The sequence below is a fragment of the Ranitomeya imitator genome, chromosome 8 (assembly GCF_032444005.1).
Source record: "Ranitomeya imitator isolate aRanImi1 chromosome 8, aRanImi1.pri, whole genome shotgun sequence".
Lineage (NCBI taxonomy): Eukaryota > Metazoa > Chordata > Amphibia > Anura > Dendrobatidae > Ranitomeya > Ranitomeya imitator.
In genome coordinates, this window is record NC_091289.1 from 109,559,767 (window position 1) to 109,571,910 (window position 12,144).

Here is a 12,144-nt window from a genome sequence, read left to right on the forward strand (position 1 = left end):
GCCGACTTTTCAATCTGTCTGTGCCAGAGCATGCCGCCATGCGGAGTTATGTTGAGGAGTCTTTGGAGAAGGGGCATATTCGGCCCTCTTCGTCACCATTGGGAGCGGGTTTCTTTTTTGTTGCTAAGAAGGATGGCTCCTTGAGACCCTGTATTGATTATCGTCTTCTTAATAAGATCACGGTTAAATTCCAATACCCCTTGCCTCTGCTTACTGATTTGTTTGCTCAGATTAAGGGGGCTAGTTGGTTTACTAAGATTGACCTCCGAGGGGCATATAATCTTGTTCGTATTAAACAGGGTGACGAATGGAAAACTGCATTTGATACGCCCGAAGGCCATTTTGAATACCTTGTGATGTCATTTGGGCTCTTTAATGCTCCATCTGTGTTCCAGTCTTTCATGCATGATATTTTCCGCAATTATCTTGATAAATTCATGGTCGTATACTTGGATGATATTTTGATTTTTTCCAATGATTGGGAGTCTCATGTGAAGCAGGTCAGGATGGTGTTCCAGATCCTTCGTGATAATGCTTTGTTTGTGAAGGGGTCTAAGTGCCTATTCGGAGTTCAGAAGGTCTCTTTTTTGGGTTTTATTTTTTCTCCCTCGTCTATAGAAATGGATCCTGTTAAGGTCCAAGCTATTCATGACTGGATTCAACCCACATCTGTGAAGGGCCTTCAAAAATTTTTGGGCTTTGCTAATTTCTATCGCCGTTTCATTGCCAACTTTTCCAGTGTGGTTAAGCCCCTTACTGATTTGACGAAGAAAGGCGCTGATGTGACGAATTGGTCCTCTGCAGCTGTTGAGGCCTTTCAGGAGCTTAAGCGCCGATTTACTTCTGCCCCTGTGTTGCGTCAGCCGGATGTTTCTCTTCCTTTTCAGGTTGAGGTTGACGCTTCTGAGATTGGGGCAGGGGCCGTTTTGTCTCAGAGGGAATCTGATGGTTCTTTGATGAAACCGTGTGCCTTTTTTTCCAGAAAGTTTTCGCCTGCGGAACGCAATTATGATGTCGGCATTCGGGAGTTGTTGGCTATGAAGTGGGCGTTTGAGGAGTGGCGTCATTGGCTTGAGGGAGTTAAGCACCGCGTTGTGGTCTTGACTGATCATAAGAATCTGGTTTACCTCGAGTCGGCCAAGCGGCTGAATCCTAGACAGGCTCGATGGTCTCTGTTTTTCTCCCGTTTTGATTTTGTGGTCTCGTATCTTCCGGGATCTAAGAATGTTAAGGCTGATGCCCTCTCTAGGAGTTTTTCGCCTGATTCTCCTGGAGTCCTTAGCATTCTTAAGGAAGGGGTGATTCTTTCTGCCATCTCTCCTGATTTGCGGCGGGTGCTTCAGGAATTTCAGGCTGATAGGCCTGACCGCTGTCCTGTGTGGAAGTTGTTTGTTCCTGATAGATGGACGAGTAAGGTGATTTCTGAGGTACAATGTTCTGTGTTGGCTGGTCATCCTGGGATTTTTGGTACCAGAAATTTGGTTGCTAGGTCCTTTTGGTGGCCTTCCTTTTTGCGCGATGTCCGTGCTTTTGTGCAGTCCTGTGGGACTTGCGCCCGAGCCAAGCCTTGCTGTTCCCGCGCTAGTGGGTTGCTTTTGCCTCTGCCGGTCCCTGAGAGGCCCTGGACGCATATTTCCATGGATTTTATTTCGGATCTTCCTGTTTCCCAGAAGATGTCTGTTATCTGGGTTGTTTGTGACTGGTTCTCTAAAATGGTCCATTTGGTACCTTTGCCTAAGTTGCCTTCCTCCTCAGATCTGGTTCCATTGTTTTTTCAGCATGTGGTTCGTTTGCATGGCATTCCGGAGAATATTGTGTCTGACAGAGGTTCGCAGTTTGTCTCTAGATTTTGGCAGGCCTTTTGTGCTAGGATGGGCATTGATTTGTCTTTTTCTTCGGCGTTTCATCCTCAGACTAATGGCAAAACTGAGCGAACTAATCAGACCTTGGAAACCTATTTGAGATGCTTTGTGTCTGCTGATCAGGATGATTGGGTGTCTTTCTTGCCGTTGGCTGAGTTTGCCCTTAATAATCGGGCTAGTTCGGCTACTTTGGTTTCACCTTTCTTTTGTAATTTTGGTTTTCATCCTCGCTTTTCTTCTGGGCAGGTTGAGCCTTCTGATTGTCCTGGTGTTGATTCTGTGGTGGACAGGCTGCAGCAGATTTGGACTCATGTGGTGGACAATTTGGTGTTGTCTCAGGAAAGGGCTCAACGTTTTGCTAATCGCCGTCAGTGTGTTGGTCCCCGGCTTCGTATGGGGGATTTGGTTTGGTTGTCTTCTCGTCATGTTCCTATGAAGGTTTCGTCCCCTAAGTTTAAGCCTCGGTTTATTGGTCCTTATAAAATTTCTGAAATTATTAATCCGGTGTCTTTTCGTTTGGCTCTTCCAGCCTCTTTTGCCATTCATAATGTTTTCCATAGATCTTTGTTGCGGAGATATGTGGTGCCCGTTGTTCCCTCGGTTGACCCTCCTGCCCCGGTGTTGGTTGAGGGAGAGTTGGAATATGAGGTTGAGAAGATTTTGGATTCTCATTTTTCGAGGCGGAGGCTTCAGTATCTTGTCAAGTGGAAGGGTTATGGTCAGGAGGATAATTCTTGGGTTGTTGCCTCCGATGTCCATGCCACCAATTTGGTTCGTGCTTTTCACTTGGCTCGTCCTGATTGGCCTGGGGGCTCTGGTGAGGGTTCGGTGACCCCTCCTCAAGGGGGGGTACTGTTGTGAATTCCGCTCTTGGGCTCCCTCCGGTGGTTGTAAGTGGCACTTTTGTGAGTTCTGCTCTTGGGCTCCCTCTTGTGGTTTCAAGTGGTATGGCTGCTCCTTGGATTTAGCTGTCTTCAGCTGCTTCCACTGATCATCTTTTCTGCTCGGCTATTTATGCCTGGTTCTGTCCTTCAGCCAGTGCCACTTGTAAATGTTCCTGGTTGGATTCACATCTCTTTGGAGTTCCCTGTTTTCCTGACCAGTTCTGCAAAGCTAAGTTTTTGCTTGCTCTTTTCTGTTCACAGTTTGTGGACTTATCCGTTCTGTGCTTCTATGTTTGTCCAGCGTTATCAGTATGAATTAATTCTGTCTTGCTGGAAGCTCTGGGAAGCAGATTTACCCTCGACACCTTTCGTCAGGTGTGGAGATTTTTAGTAAACTCTGCGTGGATTTTTGTAGTGTTTTATACTGACCGCACAGTATTCCATCCTGTCCTATCTATCAAGCTAGACTGGCCTCCTGTGCTCATCCTGGTTTCATTCTGTGTATGTCTTTTCCCTCTCCACTCACAGTCATTATTTGTGGGGGGCTAATCTATCCTTTGGGGATTTTCTCTGAGGCAAGATAGCTTTCCTGCTTCTATCTTTAGGGGTAGTTAGTTCTTAGGCTGTGACGAGATGCCTAGGGAGAGTTAGGAGCATTCCACGGCTACTTCTAGTGTTGTGTTGAGCTTAGGGACTGCGGTCAGTACAGTTACCACTTCCTTCAGAGCTCATTCCATGTTGCTCCTTAACCACCATATCATAACACATGCGCAGTGCATATCTTCGCCTCTCACTACTCTCCATCCGCCTTCTTCAGAGTGTGTGGCGTCACGGCCGTGGCATGTGAATTGGGATCAGCTGACGCCACACTGTCTGTAGAAGGCGGAGGGAGAAAAGTGAGAGGCGAAGATATGCACTGTGCATGCCCAGGAATCCCAGCCCCACAGTGTGACTAAATCAGAAGACACTGCGTGCCGTGATCTCTGGCAGCGCGGCTGCACAGGCACAGCCAGCATGACATCAAATGATGTCAGAAGATGGGCAGCGCTAACTGTGCATGCCCAAGGTTAAAAATAATAGTGCAGGCTCCGGGACAGATGCAAACAACGATGAGGAGGCGGCGCTCGGCACCATGGGGGTATGAATGCCAGCTGTGCTGTGTCTCATTGCAAAGGAAAGCCCCATCTATGGGACGGTTTCACGGTATGAGGGGACACATATTTTATAAGTGTTAAGTGCAGCGTGTGCAAGAAGCATAACTAAAAGAGCCACCTGTTCCTTGTGCAGCATTAGTGCTACACAAGGTGGCTCTTTCAGTTACAAACACCTTGGGGGGGGATGGTTCCCTTTAATTGCTGTTGTAATGCCAGCGTGGCGGTTGCTGGACATGTTGCCGGATACACAGCAGGGGATTAACGGACGTTATTGAAACCCAATAACAGTGGGTCATGTGTTGTCTGTGCAGCCGACACTTCTGGGCAGCAACTGGCGGTGTTGGAGCCCAGGGAATAAAGTTCAGGTGGTTGAAACATGAACACAGCAGGAGACCTGGATTCTGAAATTTTGCCACCGTTGGAGCAGACTGGTCTTGACTTGTGCCGAGGCACTGCTTCTGCTCCCTCTTTGTGCAGAGATTCCTCCACTGCCTCTATGCACAGAGCTGCTTTGTAAAGCACTAGCAGTAGCAGGCGCAGCACTTCTCTCGATTGGACTGGAGAAGATGATGGACTGCACCAGTGTGTCTTGGTACAGCCGCATTTTACACTCCCGCTGCAACGGTGGTATGAGGGTTTGTAAATTGTCCCTGTAGCGCGGATCGAGGAGGGTGTACACCCAATAATCAGCCGTGGTAAGAATGTGGGCGATGCGGCGGTCATTTCTCAGGCACTGCAGCATGAAATCAACCATGTGCTGCAGACTGCCAACTGACCAAGAAATGCTGCCCCCTGCTTGAGGTGTGATGTCTGCCTGCTCTGCATCACACCAACCTCGCTCTACATACTGACTACTGGAGATTTGTGTAACTCCCTCCTCTGGAAAGATGTCTTCCTCCTCCATTGACTCCTCATCCTCCTCAAAAAAGGTCCCTTGCCTAGTCCTTTATGAGGAACCATGTCGGGCAGACTGTCCAGAAGCCGATGGCATTTCTGAATCCTCATCCTCAACCTCTTCCACCACCTCATCCCTTAGCGCTTGCAGTGTTCTTTCAAGCAGGCAGATGAGGGGGACAGTCATGCTGACTAGTGCATCATCTGCACTAGCCATCCGCGTGGATTCATCGAAGGCCCACAAAACCTGGCAGATGTCCTTCATAGTGGCCCACTCAGTGGTTGTGAAGTCTGAACGGCGCGCACTGCAACTTTTTTTTGCGCCTGATGCAGCTGGTACTCCATTACTGCTGGATGCTGCTCACACAACCGCTCCAACATATGTAACGTGGAATTCCACCTGGTGGGGAGGTCACATATGATGCGTTGTTCCGGAAGACGGAATCGGCGCTGCAGAGTTGCAATGCGCGATCTGGCAATGCTGGAACGCCGCAAGTGAGCACACTCAAGGCGGACCTTGTGCAGCAGTTCATCAAGATCCGGATAGTACCTCAGAAAACTCTGCACAGCCAAGTTGAGCACATGTGCCAGACATGGGATGTGAGTGAGGTTGCCAAGGCCCAGAGCTGCCACCAGATTTTGGCCATTGTCACACACTACCATGCCTGGCTGGAGATTCGCTGGTGCAAACCACATGTCGCTCTCCTGATTGATGGAATTTCAGAGCTCCTGCGCTGTGTGGCTTCGATTCCCCAAAGAAATTAATTTAAGTACGGCCTGTTGATGTTTGGCCACAGCTGTGCTCATATTGGTTGTAACAGGTAAGCGTTCACGGATCAAGGAGGAGGTAGACCATAATGGCTCCTGCAGCAATGTTTCTGAGGAACTGGAGTATGAGGAGGAGTCAATGTGCACAGACTGGATTCCTGCAATCCTTGGCGTTGGCAGTACACGTACAGTGCCACTCGCCATGTCTGTTCCCAGCTCCACAACATTGACCCAATGGGCAGTGAGGGAAAGGTATCGTCCCTGTCCATGGTGACTGGTCCACGCATCAGTGGTGAGGTGGACCTTGCTACTAACGGCATTTAGTAGCGCATGTTTGCGGTTTCCCTCCACATGCTTTTGCAGGGCAGGGACGGCTTGCCTGCTGAAATAGAAGCGGCTGGGCACATTGTATTGTGGGACTGCCAATACCATCAATTTACGGAGCTGTCAGTCTCCACCAGCCTGAATGAGAGCATTTCAAGTGACAGAAGTTTTGCAATGCCTGCATTCAGAGCCTGTGCTCGTGGGTGGTTTGCCGAGAATGGCCGCCTTTTCTCCCATACCTGTGCTACTGATGGCTGTAGACTGGGCTGGCAGTGTGAGGATGACTGGGAACATGGTGCTGTGGGTGGAATTACACTGGGTCTCTGGACAACAGTGCCAGAGGTTCTTCCATGGCGATCCTGTGAGGAAGCCGAACCAGCAGTGTGTGAGCTGGAGGAAGAGGCAACAACACGAGCTGAAGAGGTGGTGGGTGCCCCTGTAGGTTGGCCTAGGTCTTCAGTGTGTTTTTGTAACTCCACCGCGTGCTTGGTCTGCACATGTTTCCACATGTTTGAGGTATTGAGGTTGCTGACATTTCTCCCTCGTTTGATTTTCTGACGACACAGCTTGCATTTGACAAAGGAAATGTCATCTGCAACTGTGTCAAAAAAGGACCAAGCACTGCAAGTCTTGGGAGCGCCCGCTTTGGCTTTTGGAAGAGGCATGCTCCTAATGGGTGCTGAAGTGGAGGCTACAGGCACCGCAGTCTTCCCCCTCCCTCTCCTGGCAGTTCGGGGAATCTCTTTCTCAGAGCTGCTCCCACCAACTTCCTGTTCCTCACGCCATGATGGGTCGAGGACCTCATCATCTACGCTACCCTCTTCCACCAACTGCTTCTCCTGGGTAGTCTCGGCAGCACAGTATGCACCAGAAACTGGCACCTGAGTCTCATCATCAGATCCGTACTGAGAAGTGGTAACCGGAGGCATTGTCCCACCCGCCTCTTCTGATTCAGAGAGACAAAGCTGTTGGGCATCACTGCATACAGCCTCTTCTTCTGATTCTCTAATGCTGCTTGGCTGGCCCCCTGTTTCCAAGCCAAGAGATTCAGAGAACAGAAGTAGAGATGGCTCCTGTCCTGGGCTCTCTGACTGCCTGGGCAATTTGGCAGGTGGTGAAGAGACAGAAGGTTGCTCTTCAGTGCTCTGTGCCTGAGAGGATGTGGCAGTAATTGAAGTCGATGCGTTAGCTGCCATCCATCCGACAACGGCTTCAATTTGTTCATCCCGCAGCAGCGGGGTACGGCGAGCTCCTACAAAGCTGCGCATGAAGGTCTGCTCCTGCAGTTGGCGCAGAATCCCCACGTCCTCTCCCTGCTCCACGCCCAACGCCCACGTGCCTTACTCCCTGCCTTCTTCATCATGATAGACTGATAAAGATAGGCAGAAAAGTACTAACGGCTTAGTGTGCTTATTCCTGAACAGCTGTTAACAGGTGTAAGAAACACTAGACTTTATTATGAGCTTATGTGGCCTACACAACAGTAAAGTGGAGTGTTTGGTGAACTTTGGGTTTGTTTCGCAGAACAGACACTAAAGAGTGAGCGCAGTACTCACACACAGACCGTGCAGACAGCCGTGAACGGCGCTGCAAGTCAAGAAAAGCTCCTCTATTTAATCCTATATAGTGTTTTTCCACAATCTAGCGGGATATGGATGGAAAGACACTAATAGGATATTTTAGGAAAAATGTGCAGCTGGCTGCAGCACTAAGTGCAATTTAGAACAATGGATTCAGCTGTATGAGGCAGTGACGCACCCTGAGCTGACCAAAACCGGGTGTGGCTGCGGACAGACTACAAAGCGAGCTGCACTCACACACAGACCGTGCAGACAGCCGTGAACGGCGCTGCAAGGCCAAGAAAAGCTCCTCTATCTAATCTTTATAGTGTTTTTCCACAATCTAGCGGGATACGGATGGAAAGACACTAATAGGATATTATTGAAAAAATGTGCAGCTGGCTGCACTAATTGCAATTTAGGACAATGGATTCAGCAGTAAGAGGCAGCGACGCACCCAGAGCTGAACACAACCGGCTGTGGCTGCGGACAGACTACAAAGCGAGCTGCACTCACACAGACCGTGCAGACAGCCGAGAACGGCGCTGCAAGTCCAAACAAAGCTCCTCTATCTTATCCTATATTGTGTTTTTCCACAATCTAGCAGGATACAGATGGAAAGCCAATAATATAGGCTATATTTGAAAAAATGTGCAGCAGGCTGCACTAATTGCAAAAAAGGACAATCGATTTAGTAGTATGAGGCAGTGAAGCACCCTGAGCTGACCACAACTGGCTGTGGCTATGGACAGACAACAAAGCGAGCTGCACTCACACACACAGACCTTGCAGACAGCTGTGAACAGCGCTGCAAGGCAAAAACAAGGTTCTCACACAGCGGTTGCTAAATTAGCCTGGGTTAAGCACAATGAAGCAAATCGCTATCTCCAAACTGGCCCTCAGTCAGAACACAGCGTCCTGTCCCTAACTGAATTCACAGCAGAGTGAGCCCAAAATGACGGCGGCGACTTTTATAGGGCGTCGTGACATCATTTCAGCAGCCAATCACAGCCATGCCAGTAGTTACATGCCCACCATGCAGAACAGGATGTGCCCACACTTCAAATCATTCCTCATTGGCTGATTTAAATAAAACCAGGAGTTTGCATGATGGGAATTTCCAATTCCGGTTTCCGATATACTGAAAGTATCGGAACTCGGTATCGGAATTCCGATACCGCAAATATCGGCCGATACCCAATACTTGCGGTATCGGAATGCTCAACACTAGTTATAACCTGTATATATGAATATTGTTTTATATTGCATAGAACCTTATAGGTAACAAAGTGCACAGTTAAAATATTTCTATAATATATGGATGACTTAATGTGTTCTGATAAATATATTGGATATACGGAAATAATAAAATTGGTACATAACACATAGTTTAAGATTTAGCTATAAGATTGGATTGGGCATTATTATTATTATTATTATTATTTATTATTATACGCAGCACCATTTATTCCATGGTACTTTACATGTAAAAAGGGTATACATAATAAAGAAACAAGTACAATAACCTTAAGCAATACAAGTCACGACTGGTACAGGAGAAGAGAGGACCCTGTCTGCGAGGGCTCAATCTACAAGGGATGGTTGAGGATTAGTGATGAGCGAATATACTGGGTACTGGAGATTTTCCGAGCACGCTGGGGTGTCCTCCGAGTATTTGTAAGTGCTCAGAGACTTAGTTTTCAGTGCCGCAGCTGAATGATTTACATCTGTTAGCCAGCATAAGTACATGTGGGGGTTGCCTGGTTGCTAGGGAATCCCCACATCAAGAGGTTAGGCAAGTCCTTACTAAACATTGGGATATCCTAAAATTGGACCCAGATCTGTAGGATGTAGTGGGGAAACATCCAAATATCACCTTCAGAAAAGGGAGGTCTATAAGGGACATGTTGGTACATAGCCAATATAGAAGACCAGCAACAAGTGGAACATGGCTAGATAGGAAACCATGCTGTTTCTTCAAATGTGGGAAATGCAGTATGTGCAAAAGGATGAAGCCGGGAAAGTCATTTTGTAGCTCGGCTACGGGAAAGATCTTTAATTATTGTGATTTCTCCAATTGCAAGACTACAGGGGTAGTTTATATGGCAAAATGCTCCTGCCCAAGAGATTACATAAATAAAACAAAAAGGGAGAGTGGGGAAACACATGGGAGACATGAGAAACAACAGAGACACCCCACTGGCAAAACATATGCAGACCTTCCATAGAGGTAAGGCTGGTTTCACATTTGCGTTTTTTTTGTGTGTTTTTGCGGTAAAAAACGCAAAAAAGCATGCTTTTTTTCCCCTATACTTTTTGACGCGTTTTTGCAACACATGCGTTTTTTCGCGGCAAAAAAACGTATTGATGTCTATGTAAACACATGCGTTTTTAAGCACATGCGTTTGCATGCACATGCGTTTTTAAGAATACACACTTATAAGCCACCCCCCAACCCTAACCCTAAAACACAAACTGTAACACAAACTGTAACACAAACTGTAACACAAACTCTAACACAAACCCTAACCCTAAAACACAAACTCTAACACAAACTCTAACACAAACTGTAACACAAACTCTAACACAAACTCTAACACAAACTCTAACACAACTGTAACACAAACTCTGACACAAACCCTAACACAAACCCTAACCCTAACCCTAGGGATCCTAACCCTAACCCTAACACAAACCCTAACCCTAACCCTTAAACACAAACTCTAACCCAAACTGTAACCCAAACTCTAACACAAACTCTAACACAAACTCTAACACAAACTGTAACACAAACTCTAACACAAACTTTAACACAAACTGTAGCACAAACTCTAACCCTAAAACACAAATTCTAACCCAAACTGTAACACAAACTCTAACCCAAACTATAACACAAACCCTAACACAAACCCTAACCCTAGCCCAAACCCTAACCCTAACCCTAGCCCTAACCCTAACCCTAGGGATCCTAACCCTAACCCTAGGGTTAGGGTTAGGGTTAGGATCCCTTAGGGTTATGGTTAGGGTTATGGTTAGGGTTTGTGTTAGGGTTAGGGTTAGGATCCCTAGAATTAGGGTTAGGGTTTGTGTTAGGGTTAGGATCCCTAGGGTTAGGGTTAGGCTTAGGGTTTGTGTTAGGGTTAGGATCCCTAGGGTTAGGGTTAGAGTTAGGGTTAGGGTTAGAGTTTGGGTTAGGGTTTGTGTTAGGGTTTGTGTTAGAGTTTGTTTTACAGTTTGTGTTAGATTTTGGGTTAGGGTTAGAGTTTGTGTTTTAGGGTTAGGGTTAGGATTAGGGTTAGAGTTTGTGTTAGGGTTAGGGTTAGGATCCCTAGGGGTAGGGTTAGGGTTAGGGTTAGAGTTTGGGTTAGGGTTTGTGTTAGGGTTTGTGTTAGAGTTTGTTTTACAGTTTGGGTTAGAGTTTGGGTTAGGGTTAGAGTTTGTGTTTTAGGGTTAGGGTTAGAGTTTGTGTTAGGGTTAGGATCCCTAGGGTTAGGGTTAGAGTTAGGGTTTGTGTTAGGGTTAGGATCCCTATGGTTAGGGTTAGGGTTAGGGTTAGTGTTTGTGTTAGGGTTAGGGTTAGGATCCCTAGGGTTAGGGTTAGGGTTTGTGTTAGGGTTAGGATCCCTATGGTTAGGGTTAGGGTTTGTGTTAGGGTTAGGGTTAGGGTTAGGATCCCTAGGGTTAGGGTTAGGGTTAGAGTTTGTGTTAGGGTTTGTGTTAGGGTTTGTTAGAGTTTGTTTTACAGTTTGGGTTAGAGTTTGGGTTAGGGTTAGAGTTTGTGTTTTAGGGTTAGGGTTATGGTTAGAGTTTGTGTTAGGGTTAGGGTTAGGATCCCTAGGGTTAGGGTTAGGGTTTGTGTTAGGGTTAGGGTCCCTATGGTTAGGGTTAGGGTTAGTGTTTGTGTTAGGGTTAGGGTTAGGATCCCTAGGGTTAGGGTTAGGGTTATGGTTAGGGTTTGTGTTAGGGTTAGGATCCCTATGGTTAGGGTTAGGGTTTGTGTTAGGGTTAGGGTTAGGGTTAGGATCCCTAGGGTTAGGGTTAGGGTTAGAGTTTGTGTTAGGGTTTGTGTTAGAGTTTGTTTTACAGTTTGGGTAAGAGTTTGGGTTAGGGTTAGAGTTTGTGTTTTAGGGTTAGGGTTAGGGTTAGAGTTTGTGTTAGGGTTAGGGTTAGGATCCCTTGGGTTAGGGTTAGGGTGTGTGTTAGGGTTAGGGTTAGGATCCCTAGGGTTAGGGTTAGGGTTTGTGTTCGGGTTAGGGTTAGGATCCCCAGGGTTACTAGGGATCCTAACCCTAACCCTAGGTTTTTGTTTATAGTGGGTTTTCTAGTTGATTTTGATGATTGGCAGCTGTCACACACTTCTCATCATGCGTTTCAAAAACGCAAATGCAGGAAAAAACGCGTTTAAACGCGTTAAAACACTTTTAAACGCAAAAACGCATGCGCCTAAAAAACGCTGCTTTTAAACGCGTTTTTGCACCAAATGCGTTTGCGTTTAAAACGCTGCGTTTTAAAACGCAAGTGTGAAACCAGCCTAAGTTGGCCAAAATTAAGTTTATGGTGATTGAGGTGGTAAATGCCAATCCGAGAGGGGGGAATATGGATAAGAACATTTTGAAAAGGGAATGCGAATGGATATTTAGGATGGAGACCCTTGAGCCTAAAGGGATTAATGAACAGCTGTCCTTTACCTGTTTCTTAT